At 42.2% G+C, this 16,128-nt stretch overlaps 1 long non-coding RNA gene across 1 annotated transcript; it reads left to right on the forward strand.

Annotated features, from left to right (window-relative positions):
* Window positions 1-425: 425 nt before the first annotated feature.
* LOC123732528 (uncharacterized) lies at window positions 426-15,922 on the forward strand. Its single transcript, XR_006763196.1, has 3 exons — window positions 426-968; window positions 1,080-1,172; window positions 15,849-15,922. It is a non-coding gene; the product is annotated as an uncharacterized lncRNA (long non-coding RNA).
* The last annotated feature ends 206 nt before the right edge of the window (window positions 15,923-16,128 follow it).

Below are 16,128 nucleotides of genomic sequence, written 5' to 3' on the forward strand. Positions count from 1 at the left end.
ACTGGGTGACTTTCACTTTTACTTGAGTCATTTTCTATTAACATCATCTTATTATTGTACCTTTTTCCCTTCATTTGCCTACTACTGTCTATAAGCTGTCATAACATGTGGGTTTTTTCATGTGGACCAGGTATCAGAACGCCTTTGAAGGATCTACAAAGCCCCCAGGTAAAAGTTGGCTTTTGCAGACAAGGATTGTATTGTTACTCCACGACATAATATGTTATCACAACTCTATTAAAAGGACATTCTACACAAGGTGTCACTTCATTCCTTCTATTTGATGGGAACTCCTGGTTAGGAATGGGGAACGAGTGCTATCTCTCTGGGGAATAAAACATGTTTATACCTATGCAGTACCTTTAGCATTAATAATAATAAACCTCTACTTTAGTAAAGTTAATAATTATGACAGGTGTGTTGTAATAAAAATGAGTGGTGTCCACTGACTAAATGCAGTCTTTCTGGAAAACCCAGATATTCACAAAGTGTTTGATGAATGACACGTTGCCTCTTCATGCAAAATAGATTTGACCTTTAAAATTCAATTAAGCTGCTTTATTTTCAGGGTTTAGTGAAGGTGGGTCATTTTTTACCCTTGGGACAATGGGAGTAAACAGACTGTTAAGACTACACAAGGGTTAAGTCAAGTATTTACAAGGTGTCTAGTCATTTCTGGTCGTTAATGTCTAATTGACCACACATTAGTGCAAGTTGAAGTGTTGTCAGTGCTGCACAGGTGTCTGTAGTCTAGGTGCTCGTTATAAGTGCTTGAAATCATAGATTGCCGTGTTCCAGAGCATCAACACTGTGATCGAAGGGTCAATTGTGACTGAATTACTGAGCTACAAATAATATTAAGTAGTTCTTTATAAGTCAAGGTTACTCTAAATCACTCTCGACTCGCCTTAAAAGTCATCTGCAATGTGGAACGTGCCTCCAACAATTCATTGACACAGTTGTGACTGGTAAGGTTTATTTGTTATAGCATCACATTTTACACTAAACATGCCAAAATTCATATAAAGATCATTTTAACATACACATGCCATTGTCATGTCTCATTGTTCCTCCTCCAGACTCCTTCATAGCCGTCGGCCAGCTCTTTCACATCCACCATCTAATTGAAGTGAAAGGACAGAAATGTTGAAAGTGTGTTTTCTGCAGCACCAGTAAGGACCGTTCTCCTATGATGTAGTCGACCCTATCAGAAAACATTTACTCACTTTTTGCTTTTATACAAAAACATGCCATTTCTCCATTTTGGTGAAAAGTGGGCCATTAGCTAAACCACAACCTTCCTGTCCAAAGACCTTCATGAACTAATGAAACTATATCTGACAGTTTGGGGAGGAATTCATTCTAACGGGTGAAAATGAACCAGGTCTTTTCTGTGTATGTGCCGGTCTTTAAGCATAAATGTAAATATATAAAATATACTAATAATGCATATAGTCTCTGGTTATCGGTGATACTTCCCATTCTGCACAATTGTGACCTTTGACCCCTTGCACGTGGTCTTAAATGTCCACATTCTGGATGACATCCTGCCAGACTTTGTTGGTATTTCACTGTTTGATCTAGCATGTGACTGTTTTCCCCCATCACTTGTCCCATGTTGGCTGGCCCACTATGCAGTTAAATGGAAAGGTTTCTCCCCAGCACTTGTCCCATGTTAGCTGGCCCACTATGCAGTTAAATGGAAAGGTTTTTCCCCAGCACTTGTCTCATGTTGGCTGGCCCACTATGCAGTTAAATGGAAAGGTTTTCCCCCATCACTTGTCCCATGTTGGCTGGCCTACTATGCAGTTAAATGGAAAGGTTTCTCCCCAGCACTTGTCCCATGTTGGCTGGCCCACTATGCAGTTAAATGGAAAGGTTTCTCCCCAGCACTTGTCCCATGTTGGCTGGCCCACTATGCAGTTAAATGGAAAGGTTTCTCCCCAGCACTTGTCCCATGTTGGCTTGCCCACTATGCAGTTAAATGGAAAGGTTTTTCCCCAGCACTTGTCCCATGTTGGCTGGCCCACTATGCAGTTAAATGGAAAGGTTTCTCCCCAGCACTTGTCCCATGTTGGCTTGCCCACTATGCAGTTAAATGGAAAGGTTTTTCCCCAGCACTTGTCCCATGTTGGCTGGCCTACTATGCAGTTAAATGGAAAGGTTTTTCCCCAGCACTTGTCCCATGTTGGCTGGCCCACTATGCAGTTAAATGGAAAGGTTTTTCCCCAGCACTTGTCCCATGTTGGCTGGCCTACTATGCAGTTAAATGGAAAGGTTTTTCCCCAGCACTTGTCCCATGTTAGCTGGCCCACTATGCAGTTAAATGGAAAGGTTTTCCCCCAGCACTTGTCCCATGTTGGCTGGCCCACTATGCAGTTAAATGGAAAGGTTCTACAGATGTAGACGTGACATGTGAATTGGGATGAGGGGAAATGACAATCAATGACAACTGAAATAGCAAACATTATCTGTATATCGCTATATTTGTTCTTGTAGATGTACTTTGAATATGTTTAATATGTGGGGGAAGCATTTCATTTGTAGTCTTTCTTAATTTGTCGTTTTCAGTGGCCTGTGAATATTTGTACATAATTTGGTTGGATGTCTGTGTAACTAATAACTAATTATCATGATTTCAATTCAGTTTAATGACATCACTCACTTCTCCTGAAGGGCGCACATAATACCATTCACTATTCACCATAAATGTAAAAGCATTAGATTGGCATATGCATTAGTATATATGTTATATATTAGTATATATATATATGCATTAGTATATATGTTATATATTAGTATATATATATATGCATTAGTATATATGTTATATAGTATATATGTTATATATTAGTATACCAATTCTCTCAACCAGCTTCATGAGGTAATCACTTGGAAAATATATTTTGATTTGTTTAACACTTTTTTTGGTTACAACTATACAGTATGTGTTATTTCATAGTTTTCATGTCTTTACTATTATTCTGTAGAAAATAGCATAAATGAAGGAAACCCCTTCCCCTCACACATGGTTTAGATGGTAAATATTTATGTTCCCTTAGAGGTTCATCACGTCAGCTAAAGGGAAGATGTTCCATCATCTATGTTTATTTACATTAGTGCAAATGGTCCACTGATATTGGTGTAATTTCTCACCCCTTTTGGCTGGAAGTGAATTTCCCCTCAGGGGGACACATTTGTTATTATGAAGGTAATTTGTGTAGAATGTACTTTTCCCACTCATTCACCCCATCTCTTTACATTGCTGATTTATATGCAGTGGCCCAGACCTCAAACCCAATGAAAGTCATGGGTGGAAATGAGGCTGAACGCTACGCACACACACACACACACACACACACACACACACACACACACACACACACACACACACACCCGCGTAAACACACCAGCACACACACACACCAGCGCACACATCTACAGGAAGAGAGAGGGAAAGAGTGTCTGTGTGTTTACACGTGCACTTGTTTTATGTCTGTGCCTTTTCATGTGTGTACACGTGTTAGACTTCCTGTTTGTCCTCGTTCAATGCTGTTGTTTCCCCTTCTAGCAGATACTGTGTGAACTAATTTAAATACTATTGGTATATAAATTAGAGTAGTGTTTAACCAAAATGTGATACAGCACTGTGTGTAATTACAAACTGTATGGAGAAACAGTCATGTAGAAAACGCTACAGAAACAAACAACTATTTAATAATTGGGATGCACTGCCACCTGGTGGTTTCAAAGAGAACACTAGTGTTTCCCCCAGACATCCCTGTCTGATGCTAGAGGTGATACTATCCTACGTTATATTATCTCTACCAGCTCATTAAATATCTCTGTAAATTGCAGTTGACCAACAAGGCTGTAATTAAGTATATACTAGTTTAATGGCTCTCAATAATATAGTCATCCTCAACCACAGGTACACTCTCATACATGCATAGAACAGCTCAAGCAAACGTATAAACACATACCGTATGTAAAATCATGCTGCATACACACATACAAAATGGGAGTCCTGCAGTAGACAGTTAGCCGATACAGATGGGGGCTGGAACGAGCTGCAACAAACACTCAAAACAGGACAGTTTGATCTCCGTCTCTTCATTCAAAGACTCAATCATAGACACTCTTACTGACAGTTGTGGCTGCTTTGCGTGATGTATTGTTGTCTCTACCTTCTTGACCTTTTTGCTGTTGTCTTACATATAGTAAATAACATTTAAAAGACAACACTGACAGGACTCTACACACTGACGGGACTCTACACACTGGCAGGACTCTACACACTGACAGGACTCTACACACTGACGGGACTCTACACACTGACAGGACTCTACACTCTGACAGGACTCTACACACTGACGGGACTCTACACACTGACAGGACTCTACACACTGACACTGGCGATAATGGGGAAGATGGGCGGCACCTGGAGGGGGGTGGAGACAATCACAAAGACAGGTGAAACAGATCAGTGTGTGACAGCGAGAGGAAGAGGAGGAAGTCTTGGCGCCCGTCGTTCTATAGTGGACCTTACTGGTGTTCTATAGTGGACCTTACTGGTGTTCTATAGTGGACCTTACTGGTGTTCTATAGTAGACCTTACTGGTGTTCTATAGTAGACCTTACTGGTGTTCTATAGTAGACCTTACTGGTGTTCTATAGTAGACCTTACTGGTGTTCTATAGTGGACCTTACTGGTGTTCTATAGTGGACCTTACTGGTGTTCTATAGTAGACCTTACTGGTGTTCTATAGTGGACCTTACTGGTGTTCTATAGTGGACCTTACTGGTGTTCTATAGTAGACCTTACTGGTGTTCTATAGTGGACCTTACTGGTGTTCTATAGTGGACCTTACTGGTGTTCTATAGTAGACCTTACTGGTGTTCTATAGTGGACCTTACTGGTGTTCTATAGTAGACCTTACTGGTGTTCTATAGTAGACCTTACTGGTGTTCTATAGTGGACCTTACTGGTGTTCTATAGTGGACCTTACTGGCGTTCTATAGTGGACCTTACTGGCGTTCTATAGTGGACCTTACTGGCGTTCTATAGTGGACCTTACTGGTGTTCTATAGTGGACCTTACTGGTGTTCTATAGTGGACCTTACTGGTGTTCTATAGTGGACCTTACTGGTGTTCTATAGTAGACCTTACTGGTGTTCTATAGTGGACCTTACTGGTGTTCTATAGTAGACCTTACTGGTGTTCTATAGTAGACCTTACTGGTGTTCTATAGTGGACCTTACTGGTGTTCTATAGTGGACCTTACTGGTGTTCTATAGTAGACCTTACTGGTGTTCTATAGTGGACCTTACTGGTGTTCTATAGTGGACCTTACTGGTGTTCTATAGTAGACCTTACTGGTGTTCTATAGTAGACCTTACTGGTGTTCTATAGTAGACCTTACTGGTGTTCTATAGTGGACCTTACTGGTGTTCTATAGTAGACCTTACTGGTGTTCTATAGTAGACCTTACTGGTGTTCTATAGTGGACCTTACTGGTGTTCTATAGTAGACCTTACTGGTGTTCTATAGTGGACCTTACTGGTGTTCTATAGTAGACCTTACTGGTGTTCTATAGTAGACCTTACTGGTGTTCTATAGTGGACCTTACTGGTGTTCTATAGTAGACCTTACTGGTGTTCTATAGTGGACCTTACTGGTGTTCTATAGTAGACCTTACTGGTGTTCTATAGTGGACCTTACTGGTGTTCTATAGTGGACCTTACTGGTGTTCTATAGTAGACCTTACTGGTGTTCTATAGTGGACCTTACTGGTGTTCTATAGTAGACCTTACTGGTGTTCTATAGTAGACCTTACTGGTGTTCTATAGTAGACCTTACTGGTGTTCTATAGTGGACCTTACTGGTGTTCTATAGTGGACCTTACTGGTGTTCTATAGTAGACCTTACTGGTGTTCTATAGTGGACCTTACTGGTGTTCTATAGTAGACCTTACTGGTGTTCTATAGTGGACCTTACTGGTGGTCTATAGTAGACCTTACTGGTGTTCTATAGTGGACCTTACTGGTGTTCTATAGTGGACCTTACTGGCGTTCTATAGTAGACCTTACTGGCGTTCTATAGTGGACCTTACTGGCGTTCTATAGTGGACCTTACTGGCGTTCTATAGTGGACCTTACTGGTGTTCTATAGTAGACCTTACTGGTGTTCTATAGTGGACCTTACTGGTGTTCTATAGTGGACCTTACTGGTGTTCTATAGTAGACCTTACTGGTGTTCTATAGTAGACCTTACTGGTGTTCTATAGTAGACCTTACTGGTGTTCTATAGTAGACCTTACTGGTGTTCTATAGTAGACCTTACTGGTGTTCTATAGTGGACCTTACTGGTGTTCTATAGTAGACCTTACTGGTGTTCTATAGTGGACCTTACTGGTGTTCTATAGTGGACCTTACTGGTGTTCTATAGTGGACCTTACTGGTGTTCTATAGTGGACCTTACTGGTGTTCTATAGTGGACCTTACTGGCGTTCTATAGTGGACCTTACTGGCGTTCTATAGTGGACCTTACTGGTGTTCTATAGTGGACCTTACTGGTGTTCTATAGTGGACCTTACTGGTGTTCTATAGTGGACCTTACTGGCGTTCTATAGTAGACCTTACTGGTGTTCTATAGTAGACCTTACTGGCGTTCTATAGTAGACCTTACTGGTGTTCTATAGTGGACCTTACTGGTGTTCTATAGTAGACCTTACTGGTGTTCTATAGTGGACCTTACTGGTGTTCTATAGTGGACCTTAAACTGGGATAGCTTGGTAACATCAGGGGGGGTGAGTTTAAACAGGGATAGCTTGGTAACATCAGGGGGGGAGTTTAAACAGGGATAGCTTGGTAACATCAGGGGGGTGAGTTTAAACAGGGATAGCTTGGTAACATCAGGGGGGGTGAGTTTAAACAGGGATAGCTTGGTAACATCAGGGGGGGTGAGTTTAAACAGGGATAGCTTGTTAACATCAGGGGGGGGTGAGTTTAAACAGGGATAGCTTGGTAACATCAGGGGGGTGAGTTTAAACAGGGATAGCTTGGTAACATCAGGGGGGGTGAGTTTAAACAGGGATAGCTTGGTAACATCAGGGGGGTGAGTTTAAACAGGGATAGCTTGGTAACATCAGGGGGGTGAGTTTAAACAGGGATAGCTTGGTAACATCAGGGGGGTGAGTTTAAACAGGGATAGCTTGGTAACATCGGGGGGGTGAGTTTAAACAGGGATAGCTTGGTAACATCGGGGGTGAGTTTAAACAGGGATAGCTTGGTAACATCAGGGGGGGTGAGTTTAAACAGGGGTAGCTTGGTAACATCAGGGGGGGTGAGTTTAAACAGGGATAGCTTGGTAACATCAGGGGGGGTGAGTTTAAACAGGGATAGCTTGGTAACATCAGTCAACCACGAGGCCTGCTCCTACATAGTGGACAGGTACAGTACACACCCTACCTAGTACCCTACCTAGCACCCTCACTAATGCACTACCTAGCACAATACCTAGTACTCTATCTAGATACCACTCCATGTCTACTATAGATATCAGACCACTAGAATATCAGACCACTAGATACCACTCCATGTCTACTATAGATATCAGACCACTAGAATATCAGACCACTAGATACCACTCCATGTCTACTATAGATATCAGACCACTAGAATATCAGACCACTAGATACCACTCCATATCAACTATAGATATCAGACCACTAGAATATCAGACCACCAAATACCACTCCATGTCTACTATAGATATCAGACCACTAGATACCACTCCATGTCTACTATAGATATCAGACCACTAGAATATCAGACCACTAGATACCACTCCATGTCAACTATAGGTAAATTCATTAGCATGAAGTTCGATACCCATATGACCCCACTCAACCCCAGGGGCCAAGTGTCAACATTCAATCTAACCTGGGGCCTGACGTATCAACATTCAATCTAACCTGGGGCCTGACGTGTCAACATTCAATCTAACCTGGGGCCTGACGTGTCAACATTCAATCTAACCTGGGGCCTGACGTATCAACATTCAATCTAACCTGGGGCCTGACGTATCAACATTCAATCTAACCTGGGGCCTGACGTATCAACATTCAATCTAACCTGGGGCCTGACGTGTCAACATTCAATCTAACCTGGGGCCTTACGTATCAACATTCAATCTAACCTGGGGCCTGACGTATCAACATTCAATCTAACCTGGGGCCTGACGTATCAACATTCAATCTAACCTGGGGCCTGACGTGTCAACATTCAATCTAACCTGGGGCCTTACGTATCAACATTCAATCTAACCTGGGGCCTGACGTATCAACATTCAATCTAACCTGGGGCCTTACGTATCAACATTCAATCTAACCTGGGGCCTGACGTATCAACATTCAATCTAACCTGGGGCCTTACGTATCAAATCAAATTCAAATCAAATCAAATGTATTTATACAGCCCTTCGTACATCAGCTGATATCTCAAAGTGCTGTACAGAAACCCAGCCTAAAACCCCAAACAGCATGCAATGCAGGTGAAATAACACGGTGGCTAGGAAAAACTCCCTAGGAAAAACTCCCTAGAAAGGCAAAAACCTAGGAAGAAACCTAGAGAGGAACCAGGCTATGAGGGGTGGCCAGTCCTCTTCTGGCTGTGCAGGGTGGATATTATAACAGAACATGTTCAAGATGTTAAAATGTTCATAAATGACCAGCATGGTCAAATAATAATAATCATAGTAGTTGTCGAGGGTGCAACAAGCACGTCCGGTGAACAGGTCAGGGTTCCATAGCCGCAGGCAGAACAGTTGAAACTGGAGCAGCAGCACGGCCAGGTGGACTGGGGACAGCAAGGAGTCATCATGCCAGGTAGTCCTGAGGCATGGTCCTAGGGCTCAGGTCCTCCGAGAGAAAGACAGAAAGAGAGAATTAGAGAGAGCATATTTAAATTCACACAGGACACCGGATAAGACAAGAGAAATACTCCAGATGTAACAGACTGACCCTAGCCCCCCGACACAAACTACTGCAGCATAAATACTGGAGGCTGAGACAGGAGGGATCAGAAGACACTGTGGCCCCATCCGATGATACCCCCGGACAGGGCCAAACAGGCAGGATATAACCCCACCCACTTTGCCAAAGCACAGCCCCCACACCACTAGAGGGATGTCTCCAACCACCAACTTACCATCCTAAGACAAGGCCGAGTATAGCCCACAACGATCTCAGCCATGGCACAACCCAAGGGGGGGCGCCAACCCAGACAGGAAGACCACGTCAGTGACTCAACCCACTCAAGTGACGCACCCCTCCCATGGACGGCATGGAAGAACACCAGTAAGCCAGTGACTCAGCCCCTGTAATAGGGTTAGAGGCAGAGAATCCCAGTGGAAAGAGGGGAACCGGCAAGGCAGAGACAGCAAGGGCGGTTCGTTGCTCCAGCCTTTCCGTTCACCTTCACACTCCTGTGCCGGACTATACTTAATCATAGGACCTACTGAAGAGATAAGTCTTCAGTAAAGACTTAAAGGTTGAGACTGAGTCTGCGTCTCTCACATTGGTAGGCAGACCATTCCATAAAAATGGATCTCTATAGGAGAAAGCCCTACCTCCAGCCGTTTGCTTAGAAATTCTAGAGACAATAAGGAGGCCTGCGTCTTGTGACCGTAGCGTACGTGTAGGTATGTACGGCAGGACCAAATCGGAAAGATAGGTAGGAGCAAGCCCATGTAATGCTTTGTAGGCTAGCAGTAAAACCTTGAAATCAGCCCTTGCCTTAACCAGCCGGTCTGGTGTTCAACCTTCCCAATTTCTCTCACGTCACCCCGCTCCTCCGCTCTCTCCACTGGCTTCCAGTTGAAGCTCGCATCCGCTACAAGACCATGGTGATTGCCTCACGGAGCTGTGAAGGGAACGGCACCTCCATACCTTCAGGCTCTGATCAGGCCCTACACCCAAACAAGGGCACTGCGTTCATCCACCACTGGCCTGCTGGCCCCCCTACCTCTGAGGAAGCACAGTTCCCGCTCAGCCCAGTCAAAACTGTTCGCTGCTCTGGCACCCCAATGGTGGAACAAGCTCCCTCACGACGCCAGGACAGCGGAGTCAATCACCACCTTCCGGAGACACCTGAAACCCCACCTCTTTAAGGAATACCTAGGATAGGATAAAGTAATCCTTCTAACCCCCCCCCTTAAAAGATTTAGATGCATAAATTATTAGATATTTTTGGATCTTGTGATATTTAATGGCATCTATGGTTTGACCTCAGAAGTCACAACAATTTCTAAGAAAGTGGTTGTTCCACTGGATATCATAAGGTGAATGCACCATTTTGTAAGTCGCTCTGGATAAGAGCGTCTGCTAAATGACTTAAATGTAAATGTAAATGTAAACCTCTTACATCTAGACGTTCCGCTAGCGGAACACCTGCTCCAATATCCAATGATAGGCGTGGCGCGAATTACAAATTCCTCAAAAATACAAAAACTTCAATTTTTCAAACATATGACTATTTCACAGCATTTTAAAGACAAGACTCTCCTTTATCTAACCACACTGTCCGATTTCAAAAAGGCTTTACAGCGAAAGCAAAACATTAGATTATGTCAGCAGAGTACCAAGCCAGAAATAATCAGACACCCATTTTTCAAGCCAGCATATAATGTCACAAAAACCCAGAAGACAGCTAAATGCAGCACTAACCTTTGATGATCTTCATCAGATGACACACCTAGGACATTATGTCATACAATACGTGCATGTTTTGTTCAATCAAGTTCATATTTATATCAAAAAACAGCTTTTAACATTAGCATGTGACGTTCAGAACTAGCATACCCCCCGCAAACTTCCGTGGAATTTGCTAACAATTTACTAAATTACTCACGATAAACGTTCACAAAAAGCATAACAATTATTTTAAGAATTATAGATACAGAACTCCTCTATGCACTCGATATGTCCGATTTTAAAATAGCTTTTTGGTGAAAGCACATTTTGCAATATTCTAAGTACATAGCCCAGGCATCACAGGGCTAGCTATTTAGACACCCGGCAAGTTTAGCACTCACCAATATCAGATTTACTATTATAAAAGTTTGATTACCTTTTGTTGTCTTCGTCAGAATGCACTCCCAAGACTGCTACTTCAATAACAAATGTTGGTTTGGTCCAAAATAATCCATCGTTATATCCGAATAGCGGCGTTTTGTTCGTGCGTCCCAGACACTATCTGAAATGGTAAATTAGGGTCGTGCGCATGGCGCAATTCGTGACAAAAAAAATCTAAATATTCCATTACCGTACTTCGAAGCATGTCAACCGCTGTTTAAAATCCATTTTTATGCAATATATCTCGTAAAAAAGCGACAATATTCCGACCGGGAATCTCCTTTTCGGCAAACAGAGGGAAAATCACAAAGACGGGGGCAGCCAGGGCACGCGCCTAAGCCCACAGTCCCTTGATCGGCCACTTGAGAAAGGCGATAATGTGTTTCAGCCTGGGGCTGGGAGGACGACATTCTGTTTTTTCCCGGGCTTTGAGCGCCCATGGAAGACGTAGGAAGTGTCACGTTAGAGCAGAGATCCTTTGTAAAAGATAGAGATGGCAAAGAAGTTCAAGAAATGGTCAGACAGGCCACTTCCTGTAAAGGAATCTCTCAGGTTTTGACCTGCCATTTGAGTTCTGTTATACTCACAGACACCATTCAAACAGTTTTAGAAACTTTGGAGTGTTTTCTATCCAAAGCCAATAATTATATGCATATTCTAGTTACTGGGCAGGAGTAGTAACCAGATTAAATCGGGTACGTTTTTATCCAGCCGTGAAAATACTGCCCCCTAGCCATAACAGGTTAACCTGTTAGGGCTAGGGGGCAGTATTTGCACGGCTGGATAAAAAAAATGTACCCGATTTAATCTGGTTACTACTCCTGCCCAGTAACTAGAATATGCATATAATTATTATATATGGATAGAAAACACTCTAAAGTTTCTAAAACTGTTTGAATGGTGTCTGTGAGTATAACAGAACTCATTTGGCAGGCAAAACCCTGAGACATTTTCTGACAGGAAGTGGATACCTGATGTGTTGTATTACCTTTAAACCTATGCCATTGAAAAACACAGGGGCTGAGGAATATTTTGGCACTTCCTATTGCTTCCACTAGATGTCACCAGCCTTTACAAAGTGTTTTGAGTCTTCTGGAGGGAGATCTGACCGAACAAGAGCCATGGAACAATGATGGCCCATTAGACACCTGGCGTGCGAGTTCATGTTGGGTACCCTCGTTCCAACACGTTATAAAAGAGTATGCATTCGTCCACCTTGAATATTATTCATGTTCTGGTTAAAAAGGCCCTAATGATTTATGCTATACAACGTTTGACATGTTTGAACGAACGTAAATATATTTTTTCCCCTCGTTCATGAAGTGAAGTCCGGCGGGCTTAGATCATGTGCTAACAAGACGGAGATTTTTGGACATAAATGATGAGCTTCTTTGAACAAAACTACATTCGTTATGGACCTGTGATACCTGGAAGTGACATCTGATGAAGAGAATCAAAGGTAATGGATTATTTACATAGTATTTTCGATTTTAGATCTCCCCAACATGACGACTAGTCTGTATCGCAACGCGTATTTTTCTGGGCGCAGTGCTCAGATTATTGCAAAGTGTGAATTCCCAGTAAGGTTATTTTTAAATCTGGCAAGTTGATTGCGTTCAAGAGATGTAAATCTATAATTCTTTAAATGACAATATAATATTTTACCAATGTTTTCTAATTTTAATTATTTAATTTTTGATGCTGACTTGACTGCCGGTTATTGGAGGTAAACGATTTCCTCAACATCAATGCCATAGTAAAACGCTGTTTTTGGATATAAATATGAACTTGATAGAACTAAAAATGCATGCATTGTCTAACATAATGTCCTAGGAGTGTCATCTGATGGAGATTGTAAAAGGTTAGTGCATCATTTTAGCTGGTTTTATGGTTTTGGTGACCCTGTCTTTGAATTGACAAAACATTACACACAACTCTTGTAAATGTACTGTCCTAACATACTCTAAATTTATGCTTTCGCCGTAAAACCTTTTTGAAATCGTAAAACGTGGTTAGATTAAGGAGATGTTTATCTTTCAAAGGGTGTAAAATAGTTGTATGTTTGAAAAATTTGAATTTTGACATTTATTTGGATTCAAATTTGCCGCTCTTGAAATGCACCTGCTGTTGATGGAGTGCACCACGGGGGGGACGCCTGCGTCCCACCTAGCCCATAGAGGTTAACAGGAAGCCAGTGTAGGGAGGCTAGCACTGGAGTAATATGATCAAATTTTTTGGTTCTAGTCAGGATTCTAGCAGCCGTATTTAGCACTAACTGAAGTTTCTTTAGTGCTTTATCCGGGTAGCCGGAAAGTAGAGCATTGCAGTTGTCCAGCCTAGAAGTAACAAAAGCATGGATTAATTTTTCTGCGTCATTTCTGGACAGAAAGTTTCTGATTTTTGCAATGTTACGTAGATGGAAAAAAGCTGTCCTTGAAACAGTCTTGATATGTTCTTCAAAAGAGAGATCAGGGTCCAGAGTAACGCCGAGGTCCTTCACAGTTTTATTTGAGACGACTGTACAACCATCCAGATTAATTGTCAGATTCAACAGAAGATCTCTTTGTTTCTTGGGACCTATCAACATTCAATCAACATTCAATCTAACCTATCAAGTGTCTGTGGCGGATGAATCAGAATTAGTTGGGTAACATAGATAATTAAGATGTCTTATCTGTATAATGTGCAGATGTGATATACTTGTTATTAGAATGTATCCCTTCGGACTCTGGTGTTGGCAGTTGCACTTCTTCCCTCAGCTGGGGCTCAGTAACACTGGGGCTCAGTCACACTGGGGCTTAGTCACACTGGGGCTCAGTAACACTGGGGCTCAGTAACACTGGGGCTTAGTCACACTGGGGCTCAGTCACACTGGGGCTCAGTCACCTGGGGCTCAGTCACACTGGGGCTCAGTCACACTGGGGCCCAGTCACCTGGGGCTCAATCACCTGGGGCCCAGACAGAGGAGAAGTCAGGCTTGTCTTTCACAAATCCCTGCTGCTATGCAGAATATCAGGAAGGGAAGAGGACAGGATGGAACATTGTCTTCATATGTGAATGTATCTGTTAAACCATGTGAAGGGATGGTGTGATTAATGGGGAACCAATTACTTGTCTCCACAATGTCTGTGAGCAAGTCACTCCCTCCTTTGGCATTGGGGGAGGTGTATGGCGGTGTCTGGACCATTGGATGTCCTCTGATGTTGCACTTATCCTGGGATAGTGTATGACCTAGAGGCTCACTCTCCTCAGTGAGCTTGTCCAGGAGAGGGGTCAAGAAGGGGTTTTACTTGAGATGGGAGTATCTAGAGTTGACAATTGAGTTATGCCATTGGATGAGTTGGTGTTTTTGTGCTATGAAGTACCAGGAATGAGATTAGAACCTCGTTTTAGGGACCAAACTGAACGATCATTTATAGTGAATGCTATCTGGCTACGGGATACTCCTTTCTCATTATAAAGTCTTCCTTTGTGAACTGTTCATTATATCTGTGGTTTGTTATGTCGACTAGGGGGGGGTGGATCTTTGCTATAAAATATCTCAGTAGCCGTTGTGTTGTCACTCTAAACGGATCATTCGAAATGGTGAATCGTTGAAAGTCATTGCTATTGCAAAGCTCTTATTATTAAAGATCTAGTTATAAGTATAACTCTGACTGTGTGAAGTTTGTTTCTCCTCATTTGGTAATGCAGAAATGAACCACCACATGTCTCAGAGTAGAAGTGTTCCTCTCGGATCAGTTTTGCAGTTTACAACAAGAATGAGATTATAGACACATCCTAGATCAGCAATTACTGTGAGATGATTTGTGGATGAAGTCCCAGGTCCCCCTCTGTCCATGTTCTGATGTTCATTTGGATCTTAACATGCCTTTTGGGGGGCCCTAACTGAGATTTTGTTGGGGTGCCCCCCACCTCACTGGCAAAACATTTTACCTCCCCCTCCCTCCTGACGGTGGAGTGAAATAGACATTTATAATACATTTCATGCAATTAGAGTCATTTTGCCATGGAGCAGTATTGCAGGGAATTTCCTGCGATTCTACACATTTTGCCAAGACTTATGTTTGTTAACCATATCTGAGAGTGACTTAACAAAATTGGTATTGGGGCATTATTACCAGAAGTTTAGACAACTGGCTAGACTAACTTACCAATCTAAATGTTTGTAGCTGACATGTGACTCAGTGACTTACACAACTTGTTCTGATATTTATTATATACATTTTTAAGATTGTGTTTTCTATTGTTAGGTATTACTGTGTATGTGGGAGCTACAAACAAACCTTTTGTTGGGTATTACTGTGTATGTGGGAGCTACAAGCCTTTTTGAAATCGGACAATGTGTTTAGATTAACGAGAGTCTTATCTTTCAAATGGTGTAAAATAGTCGTATGTTTGAAATATTGAAATTATAGCATTTTTGAGGTTTCGAATTTCGCGCCACGCTCTACCACTGGCTGTTGAATAGAGTGGGACGCTCACGTCCCACCTAGCCCAGAGAAGTTAAAATGTAACTAAATGACTGCCAGCTCCAATATTTTATTAGCTAGGAGGCTTGTACACAACAGCCTACTCGTACTACAGAAACATACAATGTATTTTGCCAAGTTCTCTCTGTGTTAATCCTGTTGCCCAAATATAGCAGGTAACTTATGTCTGTGTTGAAGATGTTGTTGAGTTGTATTTAATATATGCTTTGACCCATTTCAGGTAACCTCAAGATACTTCACTCACTACAGCTGCTTTTGAAGAACTTTCCAGGTGTTTGTGATTTACATTCCGACTTTTGAAATGTCTCCTTGATTGGACATATTTAGCTAATAAAAAGAACAATATATAAAGCATGCATCTGTTTTAAGGTTATTGTGTTTGTGTGTGTGGTGTAGTTCCTCTTGGTGTCCACTAGGTGGCATTACAGTTTCAATATTGTCACACCAGGTTTTCATGTGTAACAATGTTCCTTTTATGTCCAGTGGTGTAAATTACTGAA

The sequence above is a fragment of the Salmo salar genome, unplaced genomic scaffold (assembly GCF_905237065.1).
Source record: "Salmo salar unplaced genomic scaffold, Ssal_v3.1, whole genome shotgun sequence".
NCBI classification, from domain to species: Eukaryota; Metazoa; Chordata; class Actinopteri; order Salmoniformes; family Salmonidae; genus Salmo; species Salmo salar.